The 17,738-nt window shown below is 38.3% G+C and overlaps 1 protein-coding gene across 2 annotated transcripts in view; it reads right to left on the bottom strand.

Moving 5' to 3' along the window:
• Positions 1–17,016, bottom strand: part of LOC117235479 (heparan sulfate glucosamine 3-O-sulfotransferase 5) — a 150,167-nt gene extending 133,151 nt beyond the window's left edge. For both annotated transcript variants that reach the window (XM_033497533.1, XM_033497532.1), the window contains exon 1: positions 16,541–17,016. The gene's annotated coding sequence lies outside the window, so the exon portion shown is untranslated. The remainder of the gene's footprint in view (positions 1–16,540) is intronic.
• Positions 17,017–17,738: the final 722 nt, after the last annotated feature.

The raw sequence follows: 17,738 nt of genomic DNA, 5'->3' as shown, positions 1-17,738 counted from the left end.
ATAAAACTATATGTTCTGTTTTAAAAATTACACCGATCGTATCTTTTATCGAATTTTGCGCGAAACGTAACCCATATTACCGCGTTACTGTGGTAAAAGAAAAATCCGTTTCGAAAGGGCTAACTCGCTGTTAGGATGGTAGACCATTGTTTCGACCGAGTCAACGTTGATCCCTGCCTCCTGCAAACCGCCGTATTTTATTCCTCGAATTTAGTCGTCGCCACTCGTCGCAGCTCTTGCCACACCATGCTTCTACCAGCATAATCGGTTGAGCTTGTTTGCACACCGCTGTGCAAGTACAGGGCGTGTCATAAGTTCCACAGAATTCTCCCTCTAGTCTGCAACCTCTCTCTCTCTCTCTCTCTCACTCTCACTCTATCTCTCTCTCTCTCTCTCTCTCTCCCTGACGTGTGTGCACGCGGTCAAGTCACCATTATCGTGCTAGGTAAACCGAACTGGTTTTAAGCAACAACCAACTCCGATTAACCCTTTCGTTCCTAAAGCTAGCTTTAGCCTTCGTTCGCGATACGATCTACGGATACTAAGATCGAATTTAGCCATCGTTCGATACCAAATTCCAGTTACCAGCGTTGCTTGTGATCGTCGGCTTTCAACACGCCGCATCGAGGTGGTTAAAATTGGAAATAACGTACAAACGAAGGTAAGACGAATATTTCGATATTTAAACGAGTCTACGAGTGATAACGTATGTACGGATTTGTTGAAAAGAAAAGCGATTTTCTGATCTAATAGATCTCATTGAGAGAATATGAAATGAATTAAACGGTGCAAAGTTTAAATCTGACTTCTGGAATTTTGTTAACAGCATGCGACTAAATGACGACATGTGTAGAACATTGACTGGGACGGTGGACAAAAGATACAACGAATATAAACGAAGAAAACATAGTAACTTCGTAGTAACACAAGTAAGTTCTTATATGATTTAATGTGAGTTCTTCACAGCATACAGTTGCAAGTAAAGTTCAATAATTTTTTAATGTTTTATCAGGTCTAAATGTCCTGTTTTTCTACAACCGTCCTAATACTTATGGCGAGCATGTACATTTAAAAAAGTTGAATCTTGTTCCGGATTCCGAACACAATGACATATCAGATTCAACGAAACACGGCAATCGCGTTGTTAAAAGAAGTTAAGCTTCAAAGATTAAAGATACAAAGTGTTTGTTCACGGAACAATGGCGGATTCCGATTTACATTACAAAGCTTTAACCTTCGAACTCGAAACCATCCAGTGAAATGCTTAGCTGCGCAACGAACGTTTTAGAGGGCGATGAAAAAAAATAAATAATAAAACGTACGAGATGGGGCAACAAAGCTCATCAAGCTGCGAGTTAAAAATTTTTAATAACCCGAATATCTCGTAAAAATGCACGGTCCAGCAAACACCGATAAAATCGCGACAGAATTAAAAAAGTTACGTGGCATTCTTCACGAAAGCTACGTTTTCACAATATTAAATGTCAAGCAGCCTACAACAACGCGCTCCAAACTTCCTCCTTTCGTCGATAAAAAAAGAAAAAAATGACAATCGTTCTAGATCTATCGTTACATCGTATAAACGATTATTTTCTATCTATTAGTCGAAGATGATCCGATAACGATCAAAGCAGGAAGCTTTGGAGTATAAGCTTTAGACCCACTGTGAAGAATTCGGACGTCGTGGAAGCTTATGATCAACGCTTAAGTTCATCCGCTATAATCAAAAATGTTTTTCGTGGAAAAGGAAACAAATCGCTCGTACATCGACGTGGTAATTGAGTTAGAAAGGCCAATCTTTCGTCAGTTCCATGCTTCGTCCTTTTATCAGAGATCGACATTACCTTGTACACTGCACATAATCGACACTTTCAGTCGCGTTATCGATCCAGGTTTGCGTCTCTTTCACGCGGAGAGATCTTGTGGTCGCTCGAACACGATCATGCAATCAAAATTCAGGAAGTAATCGTGACAACGGTCAAACGCATAGCTACAAATAGAATTGTATTGGAAACACCAATATTGGAACGTAATAATTGAACACTGTTCGATCTACGCACCCTCGAAACCGATTGCCGATATTTCAGTGAAATATACGGAGAAAGTATAACGGTTAGCTAGCGAAACAATATTTTTCTAGTTTATTCTTCAATTATTCCTTATGGAAATCTATTCTTTGTTTTCGATAAACTGCTTTGTTCGAATCTTGTCAAGGACTATTACGCATCAAAGTGTTTGCCGGTGTTACATTACGAGCACACTCGATAAGGTATTTATCGTAGAAAGCTTTGAACGCCAAGTACCGTGGCACCTGCTTCTCTGTTTCAGCACGAAACTGCTCGTACTACGTTTGCGAACGATCAAACATTGTACTAGTCGACTGAGGGATTACCATAAAAAGAACGGTGTAATTTGTACGAAGATTATGAAAAATATTATCTACCGTTAGTCAGGAAACTGAGACGAGCACTTTTATGAAACAATAAATCAGGCCGAATTAAATATTTCTAGATAACAACTCGATAGACATATTTGCGATTCTTTGAATTTCAATCGTATTATTACCGTGTCGCGCTACGGGTCTATTCTAAAAAAGAAAGTAAACTGGAACGAAGTGCAACGTATTAATAACACGATTGAAATCCGAAGAATTACAAATTCACATTGCCTGTTCATCGAGAAAAAGAGTTCAAGATCTAAAACTTAACGAACTCTCTCTTCTTCTCTTTCTTTGATTACTTTTCGCAGATTCAAAGAAACTCAACCACAAAATCAGGAATTAATTAACCAAACTACTAACGATACAGAAATCATCGTCCTCTGCTACCTACTTTTACCATTGTCACAAACCATCGACGTGAAAACAGATTCGAACGATGAACCATCTACCGTCGAGACGACCGAATGATCAGAATCCTAGAAAAATACACATCAAACGGAACGACTGTTGAAACAACGGAAGGAATGAAACGCCGCTGTATTTCACTCGTATTGTTTCGCCGTCCTAGAAATCTACACGGAACAGCTAGTTCTTCACTGATAAAAACCGTTCCGTTAAAGTTGAAGTAGAAGGAAGAAATATATTGGGCTACGAGGAGGGACAGGACGTGATACGAATCCTCGGTTCCTTGCATAACGAAATTGCAAGAAAAATTCCCGCGACGCGTCAGGAACATCGGTCCGGAGAAAATTCGCGTTAACCGCGAAACTGCGCCAAAGTCTGCAGCATCGTGGTGTTCTCGGAGGGCTTCTCACTAAAAATCGAAGGTTTTACGGTGCAACCGGTTGACCTGAATGTCATTCGCTCCGAAGAATGGTCCTTTGGCCTTGAAAACCATCTTATCGAGAATCGACATTGTTTCGAATACTACTTTAAGAATCATTCCTTTTCTTCTTCGTTAATTATTGTGTAAATTGATAGGATAAATACAGTGATCTTTGTAATACTCTTTTGTATCCATTGTAATTTCTTATATTCGTATTGATTTCTAACGCGTATCTACGTACGCACGTGTGTTTCACGTTGCCTAGATACAATTGCAAAAATATAAACAATACCGGTATTATCGAGTATCAATAAGAATAATTATACCAATTTACGAAGATAAGGATAGTGCAGAGTACCGATAACGTGGCGTGAACGGCAGCGTAATAATTACACAATAATCTATGTGTTGTATTAACTTTCTTTCGTGTGAATATTAAATACACGATATAATGCCATATCTTAAGTAGGTTTATTACGAGCTGTTTAATTAACGCGACTACGCAACCCGTTCAACGGTGTTTTGGTATCAGGATAAATTTACCACGAAATATCCACATGTGTATTTTTCAGAATTCTCGATGAATTCAGAAGAATTGAGAAGTCTGGATGAATAACAAATATCCTATTAAATTGTTTCTCTCGAAAGATCGAGTAACTTTCGTACGAAAAATTCTGTTACATTCTGGATAGTTAAAAGGATACTTAAATCGAACACCACCGTACGTACGTACACTGTGAAATAAGGAATACCGCAGAGAAATCATAAAAGCACGTTATAGAAGCCATTCCGAGCTTATAAGCTCCCTATTGTGTACTTTCCTGAGCTCGAATTTCCAGGATTTCCAGATATCTCGGATTGTTTATCAAGGACCGATTGCTAATCTGGAAAATCTCTCTGACTACTTCGTAGGAGTTTGCGAAGGGAAGATCTGCGATAGGACGTACGCCAAGAATTTTCGTACGTGATTAACCATTCGGACGACATTGGCAAATTTTGAACAGGATGTCTCGCGTAATTAGGATAAGCTGCAGCTCCGAAACGATAGAAAATAGAGAACAATTTCATTAGGCACGATTAAACGGTTTCGAACGACGTAAGATCTATTGGGTTGGCAACTAACAGATTGCGGACTTTGTCGATGCCACCTAATGAAATTGTTGAAAAAATGGAGATAATTTTGAAATATCCGAAACGCTGCCAGTTGCGCAACGTGCGCCTATACTGGGTTGGCATCTAAGTGATTGCGGATTTTGTCAATATCACCTAATGACAAAATCCGCAATCACTTAGTTGCCAACCCAGTATAAGTGCGAAACTGGCAACGTTTCGGGTACTTCAAAATTATCTCCATTTTTTCAAATTGGATTGTAAATCTTTTTACGCGTCGTACATCGTTCGTCGGGCCGTTTAATTCCGTTCTATGAGATTCTTCTCTATCTTCTACCGTCTCAGGGCTATGCACAGTTTAACCAAGTGAACGTGAAACACTCTGTATACATGTAATTGTTGCAACGTGCTATAAACGAAGTTGGAAGTTTCCTACAATTTCGTCGATCAAACGAAATCGACTTATTCTTGCGATATGAATATTAATAGAGAATAAAGTCTATATTTATCGGGGCGTTATTTTACAAAAGCGTTATCGAATAAAATGGAAATTGATATTTCAAACTCATCGCTGCTTTTGTTTGAAAAATAGTTATAAAATTAATGCGTCAAACACGAAACGTTCGCTATGGTAAAAACAGCCCTTCGCGATACTTAATCCACTTTAATTCTCGGTTATTAATTATCTTCGATAATGGTGCACTCGCGATAAAAAAAAAAGTTATTCAGCCAGTAAGAAGAAAGTAGCATGGATATAGAAGGGAAAAATTACAGAGGATTTGCGTGAAAGAGAACGCTATAAAAATCTATAAAAATGTAGCATTTTAAAGAGCTGGGTGAATGCGAACGTCAGGCTTTGCTCATCGCGGCGAGGCAGAATTAAATTTGCGAAAATTAACTGTATATAACGTAATGCGTCCAATGCAGCTAATAACGAGAGCTTGATGAACGCTGAAGGAAATAAGAGACGCGCAAGTCGTGACAAAATGTAACGAGTTCGTAATGCAACAAGTTCATAACGACTATGCTTTCTTCGTACGAAATGAAAACCTCTCATCCTGATTCAAAAAAAAACAAATTTCAGCTTCGGTATGTAACTTCTATCCTAACATGTTCTCTGAAGAGGCTGAGTAAGTAGTTCCACGATGAACGACGAATTTCAAGATATTTAAAAGTAGGTAATTCAATTACTTAAAATTAATTTCTACCGACGAAATGCTTCCAATGCATAAATACAGGGTGGTTGGCAACTGGTGGTACAAGCGGAAAGGGGGTGATTCTACGCGAAAAAAGAAGTCGAAACTATAAAATAAAAATTTTTCCTTTGAGGCTTTGTTTTCGAGAAAACCGACTTTGAATTTTCGCTCGGTACGCGTGCACTTTATCGCGTCTCGTTATAACGGATCTCACTGTAGATCGTTGTCTCGATGAAAAAATTAAAAAAAAAAGAAAAAAATTAAAAAAAGAAATTTTTATTCTATATTTTCGACTTCTTTTTTCGCGTACAATCACCCCCTTTCCGCTTGTGCCACCAGTTACCAACCACCCTGTATATCTAAGTAAATAAGGGACAGATACAGCTCTATGACGGGCCGTAGTATGTTGGGGTACTCTCCTTTAATTGCCTCTCGCTAATTGGCCGCAATCGTAAAAGGTTCATTTTACAATTACTCTATACCTTTTATGGACTCTACAATTCCGACATACAAAGTTAGAACGCTCTCCTTTAAATTGCCTCGTTAATCAACTGGGTCGGATCATATTCGAAATCATACCACATTGCAGAAAACATCGATCGGTTTTATTCTATGTCAACTTACAAAGCCGATGAAATCAACGGATCTCTATTCGAACGATTTTCCTGTCGATTTTGACGAATGGCACGATTGAAAAAGAACATTGAAACCTCATGCTATTTTCGATGGTCCAATTACTTAACCCGTTAACACTCGCGCCCGTGTGACACACGAGCACAGCCAACCAATCATTTTTAACACATTTCCTGCACTAATAAACAGTCACGTTTTCGCGTTTATTGCACTCGCCTTCTCTAGTTTTAGCTTACGCTCTACAACTTATTGTATCTATGAAAAACCGTGAAATACAACGTTAAAATTACAAAGGATAGCTGGGAAACAATTCTGCCGAAGAAAAAATCGCGCATCTATAATCGGTTGGATGGAAGAGCACGTTCAGGGATTAAACAAGTCGACAAAGAAAGCCGATTGGCCCGATAAACCAACCGATAATGGAAATCGCGATCGATGCTGGAAAACGGACGATGCGTTTGAGAAACACGACGACACGAAACGATATCGAACGGTACGCGAAATAAATCGAAAGCTTTTCATCTGGCGAGATAGGTGGTACTCGAGTAGACTTTAGCCGTGAAGCAGAGCCCAAGAGGCATCCAAGAGACAGTTTTAATGACCCTTCGAAAGTACGCGGCCCGAGTTCGCCATCTCCACGGCTATTTCGTTCCAAGCAGCGTGCTAGCCAAAGGTACTGGCACTGCAACTAGTAGCCGCGGGTATTCCCGCTGGCAACGTCAGCACACTTTGTCACCTGGTTAGGGGATCGTTTTTCTACGCTGTCAACCTGGCCGTACTGGCTGGAATACAGAAATTCATGGAGCAGCTTCTTGCCTCGCGATCATCTACACGTATGTACCTACGTTCTAAATTCTACGAGTTGGCAAAGTACATTTCAAAGGACACGCTTCAAGTACCTTCGTTAGTTTTCAGCGGACGAAAATGTAATACCGAGGGAAAATATTCCATTCGTTTGAGGTAATACGCTATCACATAATCATATTATACTGAATCGTATTATACTGAAAGATTGCTAACTTATTGAGATTCCGTGTAACGCGCTGATTATCAAACTGCGAATTTATCTGCAAATTCAGATTTTTAAGAATACAATCGAAGAAGTAAAATCACTATATTCGATATACTTTTCTGTGCAATTTCGCGCTTTTAAATTTTCTGTAAAAAGACACGAATCTGTGGTCTACTGATTACGACGTGTATTTAATACAGAAAGTCGTCCAATGGGACGCGCGATTTTTCAACTGTTCGGGATTACGTGACAAAAAGGAGTTTTGAAACAGAATTTATCGGTATCGAGTGTACGACAAATGGCCATAATCAAATTCTGATAAATTTTTACTCGCGACACTTTCTGTTACACGGTATTTCAAGCAAATGCTTAAAAAATCGTTCGTCACGTTAAAACACCCTTTTATACTGCGGTATACGCCTCTGTATATACCTCTCAATCACAGAGTTGAAACGTTAAACGAAAAAGTAAATCTGGCAACGATAAACACTACGATTCTTTCAATTGATCGTGAACGATTTTAATTTGCTAGGGAAAATCGATATATAAAGGATGAAAGGTTAAAACGATCGTTTCATTCAGATTTTCTATACAACTCGAGTAATTTTACTACTCTTGAAAAAAATGCTGTAGCTTCGAGTATCGATCGATTAAAAGCCGCCGGTACTCAACTTAAAATTCTTCAGGCACGGCCTCTTTAACTGAGAAATATATCCTCCATCACTGGGCACGTTCAGAGACAAAAAGACATAGATAATCGTATAACGTGTATCACGAGGACGAGTTTCGATCCTCGATTGCAACAAAGTTACTTCTAAAGTGTCGCGATCGTGCGACACGTATCGAGCAAGTTCGCGAGCGAGCCTTCAAAGAAACATCTTACGAAGTTTGAATATTCCTAGATACTTGTTGAAGTTACAATTTGTTTTTAAAATTACATTTCGCTCGCTATATTTATCAGACGGGGCACTTTTCGCGTATAGATTTTCCGTTGACGAATAATAAATACGAATAATAAATCTTACGATAATTTATAAAAACAAATTCCACGAAGAATCATTACATAGTTATTTTATCGAGATAACGCGAGAACGAAAGGACGACGTATACGTACAATTTTAATACTAATTGAGCTCGATCGTTTTGTTAATTTAATCGTACCTTTGACAAGTTGACAATTTTACCACGTTTGTACGATAATTTCCCTGTATTTCGGATAGATGGATATAACAGGCTTTCGTTTTCGTTATGTTTCGCGGTTTAGCGGTTTACACCCATTGCATCCATTTACTGGTTATTCATATTTGCCGATTTTAACACGATAAACCAGAGAGAAAACGTATATCTTAAAACATCCAAAGCATCGCCACGTGGTTTTCTTGCGAAACCTTCGAGATTTAAATAATACACGTTGTCGTGATATATTAAAATTCAATTAACACGAAGAAATAATCAGAAGTTTATACATTATCTGGCTTTATAAATCTCGAATAAATATCTGTTAAACTTACATTCTCAGTTTCAGTAAGAGAATCAAGTTAAATTATTCTGTATTGTTCTATTGGAATATCATACCTCACAGTTTATGACAATATTCCGTTTATCGTCGAATTTTACATAATCCGTGGAAGCATAGATTTGGTAGAAACAATGAATTATACTTAATATGTATACGCAATTAAACCACTTAAACATTACACGTACAAACGAATGTAATATCGTATATAATTAAATATGCAAATGAGACGTACAATGAAATATGAAATTCAAGCATGATACAACAACGTCGCGCGGTACAAAAGCATAGCGTTAGATTTAACAGAATATTATTCGTCTAATTGTAAGAATGGGAAATACAAATTAAAATCAGCGATCGTAAGATATGATTTCGGAATAACGAACGGGAAACTGGTACATCGAAAATCGATATTTCGCTAAAATATAACGATATAATTGTAATTGCAGGTTTAACTGGAAACTCGTATAGAGATAGAAAGCTACATATACGAAGATATAACCGAATGTAGAGATTTCGTTTGGAAGAGACGAGACATAAAGTAATACGGTCAACTCAGTTTAGTTCCAGGTAAACCACGTGTTGAAGCTTGGCACGTTTGCGTGAGAATCGAACTACGAGGCGTAACAGTATATAAGGCTCGGCCGAATATAGCCCAGTTATCAAACTTGGCAATAGCAACTACTAAAAAGTTTCGAGTGGAAGAGTACGCATGGAATTATCGCTACGTTTGCCCTGAAAAGAGTATCGATGTTTGCTGTATTAATTAAAAATATTTTTCCTCTTTGATAGCGGCTCGACCAAATCAGTTATCTTTCAAGTTCGATCTTCAACATCGTTGCCGGTTGTTCGTTTCAATCTCCGAATCGAAGAGCACTTTTCAAGCTCTCGCAGTTTCCATCGTTAGATGCGATACGATATATGCCATACAAGTTTGACATTCAATCGTATTATTAGCATTATTTAAATACAGCTTGTTTCTTCTGCAAACTTGTAAAGTTATTGTTGAGAATTTTGGATAATAGCCGAAACAATGGTATAGGAACACTAAATTTACACTTAGAATTTATATTAGAATAGTTATACAGGGTGGTTGGTAACTGGTGGTACAAGCGGAAAGGGGGTGATTCTACGCGAAAAAAGAAGTCGAAAATATAGAATAAAAATTTTTCGTTCGAGGCTTTGTTTTCGAGAAAGACGACTTTGAATTTTCGCTCGGTACGCGTGCGGTACGTTATAACGGATCTCACTGTAGATCGTTGTCTCAATGGAAAAATAAAAAAAAGTTAAAAAAAAATTTTTATTCTATATTTTTGACTTCTTTTTTCGCGTACAATCATCCCTTTTCCTCTTGTACCACCAGTTACCAACCACCCTGTATATTTATTTGATAAACGATTTCAAAGATATTCATCGATACACACTTGCACGCGTCTCAGCATTTTCTTTGTCTCGTCTTCTTCCATACCAGATTTTTAATCGACTGAACAGTTTACATTCCTTTGTTTTCGAGACTCCGCGCATACGCATACTTCTATACACTGATATTCGCATACATGTATCACTACTACGCAGCTAATCTAGTCTAGCACATAAAATTATGCATATCTCAATAGTTATAAACATCGATAATGTGCTTTTACGGTATTAAATTGGAGTTTGAAATAGAAAACCAGATCTATACGTAGCTAGACTATACTCACGTTGTAATTAATATACAGAATAATGTTCGCAGAACACGGTAAAGTTCATAGTTTTATTTATAAAAAAATACACGATAGCGTGATTCTAGAATGGTTTTCAATTTATTAGTTAGTTGGCTAGTTTTTCGTTATTCTCCGCGCAAAACATTTATCGGTCATAAAGCAGCCATTATCAGTAATTAGCCTAATTTATACTGAATGATTTAAAGGAGCGTAGGGTAAACAGTTCGCGAAATTGCTTATCGCAATGACACGCTTCACAGGAAGGATATCCTGATGTTTTAATTCGTTCTACCATAACTCAAAGATAATTGAGTCATTTAATAACAATGATAAACATAATTCACGGATGCTATGAATATTCAACCATTAACATTGAAATACCAACGAATATAGCGTGAACGAACGATCCGCGAAACACTTATGAAACCTTCCGCGGTCAAACGAAAACACGCGTGACTATAATCAACTTTTAAATTAATTTCAAAGAAACAAACTCTGCGAAGGAAGAAAAAGAAAAGCGTAAAATCACCGTAAATTGCAACGGTCTCTGGAATGATCCTTTTAAAACCACCGTGTTTAGATTTGAATCTCTGGCACGATAACCGGGCGAGTTCGGTTAAAAACTTTGGCTCGACAGAATTCCGCAAGTTGTATGTATACGCTGCGTAAGAAACTTGCATATATAAATAATGCATGCATGTGTATTACGAAATACGCCACGAAACATCGAAAGGCTAAGACCTGAGACCGATAACGTTCAAAATATATTTTCGTTAAATATCAACGACTGTCTCAATGCCCACCTTCCTTCGGGATAAGCGAACAAGATTTTAGTGGTACGAATCGCGCAAGAATACTGGAAGACAATATGAATTTGAATACGATAATCGCCTTGAAACATTGACGGTCTCACCAATCTTGTGTTTGCATTGAGAACGATGATAAATATTGTAGTATCGTGGACAAGGGGCCTAGGGGGGTATCGTGCGAATTGTAAACGAGCGGTTGCTGAGCATGTGCATGATGGAGCTTAAACGAAAGATATCAGAGAAAAGACAAAGGGTTGTTAAGAGACATAAACGAATTAACGGCAGTATGAGTTGAGAAGCCAGAGAGTGCGGATTGCGTTGTCGAGATAGTGTCGTTAGCGTTGCTGAGAGAGAGTTGAATCTGTGTTGTGAATGAGAGTTGTTAATTAATATACGTATATATACGTATATATACGTATATATAATATATAATACGTTGTTACAATTAGTTCATGTTAAGTAACCATTGTTTTCTGTTTAATCCATTTATTATTAATAAACTAATTATTATTATATTTACGATACTACAATATTATTTATCTGTGAGCTGTATACTTAATATCTTTCTTTTCTTATTGTTTACAACAGTACTGTAGGAAGTTATACCACAATTAATTTATTAGTAATAAATGGATTGTACAGGTGTTGATTAAACAGGGAACGATGGTTGTTTAACGCGAACTAAATATAACAGCGTGCTATAATTAAGATAACTAGATAGTTAATTTGCAACTCTCGTCACCACGGATCCAACGCTCTCTCTCACGCGGACCACACTCTCTCGACAACGCTAGCAACACTCTCTGCCTGAATTCTCGGTTCACTCTCCGGCTTCTCTACCGACACTGACTGTTAATTCGTCTATGTTTCTTGGCATCCCTTTGCCTTTTGTCTTAGCTCCACCACGCACGTGTTCCGCAACCGCTCGTGGCCAGAGTCATGTAGGGCCTTTTCACGAAATTATTCGATCGAAGGACCAACGACACATTCATGGCCCTGTCGGCACCTCTGCTTTCTCGCAACACTGTTTATGGTTCAGCCGATTCTTAGGCCTCTTGTTCACGATACTACAGTACCATGTAATTAAATGGATAATTGAAATTTCGAAAATTTTTGACTAATCCAATATTTTTAATCGAAGAGAGTGATGGAAATAGGAAGAAGATAGAAAAGAGATGCAAAACCACTTCGATCGTAGATTTGTTTCCTAGTCTTTCTATTCGATGCTCGTGTCCCGTGTATATGAGGAAAACACTAGGAACGAGGGAAAGACAATATTGACCGAGGAAGACGGGTAAACAAAACATTTATGTAGGGAACTGGCCGAACAGCCTGCACATTGCTCAGTCTCGCTGGTCGAAGGAACGCGTTCATATTTTTTCTATTCGTTGGACGTTACTGTTTGTCGACCTCTTGTCGCTCTAAATTACCACCTGTGGTTACTCGATAAACTTGCCCGGTTGGAGAAAGATTGCGCCGCGCGTGAAGACCTCGCGATCTCGCCAACGAAAAGCAAAAAAGGGAAGAAAAAATAAAAATAACACAGGTACGGGTCAAAGGTATAATCTGGCGAAGTTTCTGGCGTCAATTGCCTGCACAATTACGAGTTTTACATCGCACGAGCACACAACATGCAACACGAACTTAAAAAAAAAAAAAAGAAAAGAAACGATCACGAGGATTATAATTTCGATCAAATTCGGATAAGTTTTGCCAGTACTTCATCTAGACATGCAAAATTTGTCACGCGTTAACAGCACGATGGAAGAATTGGGAAATACGTGTAATAAAATTTGTTTCTACGATATTTGTGACGAAAGCAACGCGTGTCTGACCATAGACAGACCTCTTTCACTTACGCTCTCTTGCGAACAAGCTAACAGTACGTATTGCTATCGCAAACCTACGTTTCTCTTTTGTTATCCATACGAATAAGTTAAGATTTATAGCGTTATTTTTATTATCCGTAGAAAACAATATGAAAAACAGAATTACAAGAAAAGAACGACAGAAATTAATATATAGAATCGATGTACACGCCTATTTGAGAGAAGGTTAAAATTCTACCTATCCGACGAGGAAAGAATTAATGAAAACCGGTAGAAAATTAATTACGCGAAGCCCTTGCTATCAATGTTATCATGCTCTAATTATGGTGGCGAAGGTACATGCGAAGTTTACACGAAACGCGGTGTAGCATCGCGATAAGTAAAATTTACCGCTTAATGTACGAACATGTATATAAAATGTGAACGTAATGCTAATTACAGTTCTCGGTCTCGTAATCGGATCGATAATCCGATTACGTGCAATTGTAATGTGGAAAAACCATGAAAAAAACGCGATTCGCGAACGCGCGATAGTCACAGGTTTGAAATTACCTTTCTTACAACGCTACCTCCGATTTTCGTCGATTTAACGACGTACGCTAATCAGATTCTACCTTGTTGATGCCCGTGTGAAACACACGAACACGATCCGTGCGATATTACCCGCAACAACCGCGTCGTGTTTTCACGCTTGAAAAACAGACGCATCTTTCGCCAATCCTTTTCGCGTAAAATACATTTTTCTTGGAATTCCGATTGACTGAAAGCAATATAGTGATACAAAGAGAAAAAGGAAGTTTTCGATAGACTGGATTAATATCGTTATTTACATATTTAGATAAAGCTGCGGTCGTTTAATTCAATTCTAGATAATTAGGTCGAACGGTTGAATTCAACAAGTTTTAGAAGAAACGAAACGTATAAAATTTTTGGCGTAGCTCCAAAGAACGATGGTCTTCGTCGTTAACCAACATCGGTTAACCTTTCTTGGGAATTTCTATAGCGTAACGGAACAACAACGAGCCCTAAGAATACCAGAGACCGGAAACTTTTAAGAAATCGTGCACGACGAGGAATTTTCTTGCGCTTTCTCGAGCTCATCAGCTTTTCGAGTTCAACGACTTTGCTCAGGTTTCTTACGTACGGGTTGAAAACAAAGGAACTAGAAGAAAAGTCGACGGCTTGCGTTCTAATTACAACCGACGTGGTAACAAAGTGAATTTCAACGTTTGTTTTTCTATCCACGCCTTTTTCCATTGAACCGACAATCTCGAATAAAATAACATTTTATTCAACATGGTGAATGGAAATCATGCAGTTACCAGAGAACCGCGATAGTTTGTGCCTAACTCTTTATAAAATAATCTAAAATAATCGCAACATTCGACATTTAAAGGTGAATTCGATTAAAATGGAATTGCGCGAAATGTAAATATAAGATACAGAACGCAGGAGAATTTTCTATAGAAAAACTCCTCTATAAATAAATTTCTCTACGCCTTTCTATTAATTGAAACTTAAATTAATTAATTCAAACTCGATACAATTGCAGGAAGCTCCAGCGGCTAAGACAAATTTTATATTGTCTCGTCGATCATTCTATAGAATTTATCACGGAAGAAAATAGTTTTTCTAAAATTAACTTAATACCTCGATTCGATACGTATAATAAAAAGAACCACAGAGCTTGGTATATTGCGCGTCCAATTTATCCTGATACTTCGACGAAATATTTATTCTATATTTGAGAACTCACACACGCGACATAAGTTTGAAGATATCCTTTCCTACTAGAACTCTGGGTTGACATAAGTTTGTAGCATGTACCGGATATTGCATTCTTTGAGAACATCTTTCACGAAGGGCAGAATCGCAGTAGTATAGATTGCTTTTTAAACCGACTCACTTCGGTCTTACTGTGATACATTCGAACCTATCCTAGAGTCTAAATTAAACTTGCCACTGTATATAAAAAAAAATAAACATTTCCATATTTTACTATTATTGACTGGTTTATTTGATAAAAATTTTCTATTCCTCTCAACAATGGCGATGAGTAAGCGAAGTAAAAGTTTCTTTTTAAAAAGATATAGTTACATCGCAGTAACAAACGACGTAAGTATCAAAATTAGCAAATACAATGTATATTTTGTTAAAAATCTTCACTTCCCTCGCTTACGTCATTCGTTCTATTTTAACTTCTCAGTTACCATAGATGTACCATAAACACATAACAATAGAAAATATTTATTTGTAAAAAGAAACCTTATTTCCAAGCAAAGGACCAACAGCAACAGGCACGAGCTGACATATTTCAAATAAATTAGCACACTATGCGTGAGAAACGTTAATCGACCGTGATTCGTCCATGACGAAAAAATATCTTTGATCTAGGATACCGGTTTAGGGTTCGTTACGCACATTTCCTTCGGTGAGATGAGATTTTCGATTTCGTCAATTAAATCGTACGTCTCTAACGATAAATCACTCTGAACATGCTCATCGTTCTAAAAAATACATTCCATCTATCGTTCCAAATATTAAGAAAATTAACTTGGTTAATTATAGGAGTTCCAAAATACGATTTTGTATATAATATATTCAGAAATAGTAGAATATACTGTTAAAAGAACTTTAATTGACCTATTAACTAACAAAGACGACTCGATTTATTTTCTTAAGAATTAATTACGTTCTTGCACTTGTACATATTATCCTTACTTAACTGATTTAACCTTAAAATCCACCTAACTAACATTAACCTACAAAATTTTTTATTCTCTACCCGAAGAAGATTTTAACCAAGAAATGACTCAGATTAAAAAACTGCGAACTTATATTTTACCAACGAATCAAAAAGCAGCACTAACAGCGATCAATCACGTTTACCGTCAAGAAACGGCGAGGAGCAAAAAAAGGCGATGTAAACAAGACAGACATCGAAGACATCTACGAACGATACGCAATCATCGTTTTTTGCGACCTCGTAGGAATTAGCTGCAAAATGTCGGCAAGAAAAACGATTTAGGCTTGGCGTGCCCCTGCGTAACACGATACATGCCCCGAAAGCTGTCACATCGAAGGACAACGTTATACCCGATTGCGAGACATGTACACAAGAGAAACATCGAGGGAAACGATGCAAACCGGCAAACACTCAGCCCAGAATCCTCTTATCCAAACAAAGCAACCGGAGTTGTACACGACGTGTGTACGACGCGACGTGTATACGACGTTAAGCGGTCGAGTGTGTGTGTTGCGGTAATAGCGCGAACTATATCCCGAATTGTGTCTCTCTTTTCTATCTCTATTCGCGTCTCTCGAGGTTGCACACGCCAACGCATCGGGGAAACGGAGAGGAGCAACGATGCACAGCTGGCTTCGAACAACGCTTGTCGTTTTCTTCGCGAATCTACACTTACATGACTATACGTATATACATATAAGCATTTAACATACACACCTGGTCGGGCCGACTCAAGGTCAGGTCACTAGGCCGCGGACGCACACACAGTGGTTGCTTATCTCTCCAAAACTGTAACGGCAGTGGCGATAATCCACTCGATGACAGTCGTCATAACCTCTGCTCTCGTTCGTCTTTCATCGATGAATGTATCTTCTACCTGTTCGCATTTGGCCCTGGAGAAACAGCCCAGCCACAACAACAACGAACAAAGATCACGAGAGAGCGACTCGCCCTTGCACACGACGGATCAGCACGAACATGCGACGACGCAACGAGAACAACGTTGACACGTCTCGACCGCGTTTTACCGAGAGCACCGACACCAACCAAGTCGAAGGACAAGAACCGTGCTGTGCACCTGTGTGTACGTGTGTCAAAACGAGTCGCGTTTTCCTCGAGCGGAGTAGTGACAAGAATCGACCTGACCTCTTCGAGCCTCACCGAAGAACTGGCGGGCTCGTGCGCTCGCACGCACCCGTCATCCCCTCCACGGCTACGCGACACCTATCTGCTCCACCGTAAACCCTCGCTACTTCTTCCCCTACTTTACCTCCCCTCCATCGCACCAGACGCCATCCAGCTACCCCTATACTCTTCCCGCGATTCGTGTACACGAATCGCGAGAGCGCGGAAAATTTAAAGACCAGACTTAATTATAACTCGAACTTGGCCAGAAGTCCAGTCCCTCTAGTCGGTTCGTCCGCGTTCCGTGTTCATCGCTTTCCATTTTCTTCTGTCGTGATCAACGCTTCTATGCAACCTAATCGACGGGTATACATCGGGTAGCATCGGTAAACTGTTTGCCATTTTATAAATACACCATCGTATCTAGACGTTTTAGTCGATTTTTGATAACTAAATGAGAATCTAAAAATGTAGAAGTGTCCTGAGAATTCATATAATATACGAAACCATAGAAATTTCTAAGTATTCGTTATAATATTTGATGGGTGAAATAAATCATTATTTACGTATATCCCCATTTCTCTGCTTATATTCACAAAAACATGAAATTGCATAAGGACAAATTGCAATTGCAAGATACGCGAATATTGCTGAAATATATAAAGTAATGGCCGAAATACAATTATACATTAAATTATTTATTTAAAAACTTACTAAAGTTAAAATTAGATGTGGTTCGTTTTGTTTTATACCGATGCTAAAATAGTAAAAACTAAGCAAATATTGAGAT

Source organism: Bombus vosnesenskii, unplaced genomic scaffold, assembly GCF_011952255.1.
Source record: "Bombus vosnesenskii isolate JDL3184/JDL3185 unplaced genomic scaffold, Bvos_JDL3184-5_v1.1 scf7180000013316, whole genome shotgun sequence".
Classification (NCBI taxonomy): domain Eukaryota; kingdom Metazoa; phylum Arthropoda; class Insecta; order Hymenoptera; family Apidae; genus Bombus; species Bombus vosnesenskii.
This window is presented reverse-complemented; position numbering and strand designations above follow the sequence as displayed.